A 1,176-nucleotide genomic window follows, 5' to 3' on the forward strand; every position below is an offset into this window, starting at 1 on the left:
TCCTTAAGAAGATTGCCTTGGACTCGTCGAGTCTGTTCTAGCACTCGTCGAGTCCCATGAACTCCATGTCTAAAATCACGTCCAATACATTGGGTAACTCTTCCTGTCCAATTACAACCCTTCTAACACTCAACTGGGTTCCTTTGACTCTCAACAAATATGGGGCTCAAAGCCTCGAACTCGTCGAGTCCCAAGAACGGACTCGCCGAGTCAGTCATGTCCACACTCTAAATCCTTGATTTCTGATGTTCAACCTTTGATCAAAAGATAGATCCAAGCTTCTATAATCGATCTAGCACGTAAAGTTACAAACTTTACGTGCTTGCATGGGACTTTGAGCTCAAAAAGACATAAAACAAGCTCTTAAGATGCATGGGGCCTTTCATGGGTGCAAAAGCAGTCCCCAACTGCCTTGTGACTCCTTTAATGACGTGATTCCGAAGCTCTAACCCCCAACCATGTTTGCAAACATGGTTGGCCATCAAAAGTGGCTTATAAAAGCCCTAAATCTCCCCAAAAAGGGATCTAACAAATGAAAGAGCAAGGTTACATCTTTTTACCTTCAATGAACTGTAGAAGGTGCACAAACTTGGGTTCCCTTGGTCTTTACTTGCTTCCTCAAGCCTTTCTCCTTCCTTCTTAAGACCACAAGCACCAAAATCCACCAACAAGGCTTAGATTGCTTCAATAACGGCTAGGGTTTCAATGAGAGGTGTTCTGGGAGCATAAGGGACGTTGTGGCCGACATAACATTGTTTAAATAGGGTGCAAACCCTCGGATTAGGGTTTTTGTCCAGTCAGAGTCTACTCGTCGAGTCCGGGACCCGACTCGACGAGTCCATCACTTAAATCCCGCGCCTCATCCCGCTTTTACTCGGCGAGTTGGTCCTTCAACTCGCCGAGTCCAAGGCCAAAAATGCAAAAATACTTAAATAAAAATACATACCAAGAACCAGGTGCTACAAATCTCCCCCACTTATTTTAGACTTCGTCCTCGAAGTCTGCTGCTCGATCCTGTAACAGCTCTGGGTAATGCTCCATCATCTCATCCACCGGCTCCCAAGTCCATTCCGAGCCCTTCCGGCGCTGCCATTGCACCCTTACCAGCTCAACCCTCTTGTTCCTCAGATCCTTCGACTTCCGGTCAAGGATTGCTACAGGTCGCTCAATGTAATT

Source organism: Lactuca virosa, chromosome 2 (genome assembly GCF_052849685.1).
Source record: "Lactuca virosa cultivar CGN04683 chromosome 2, Lactuca_virosa_CGN04683_v6, whole genome shotgun sequence".
Classification (NCBI taxonomy): domain Eukaryota; kingdom Viridiplantae; phylum Streptophyta; class Magnoliopsida; order Asterales; family Asteraceae; genus Lactuca; species Lactuca virosa.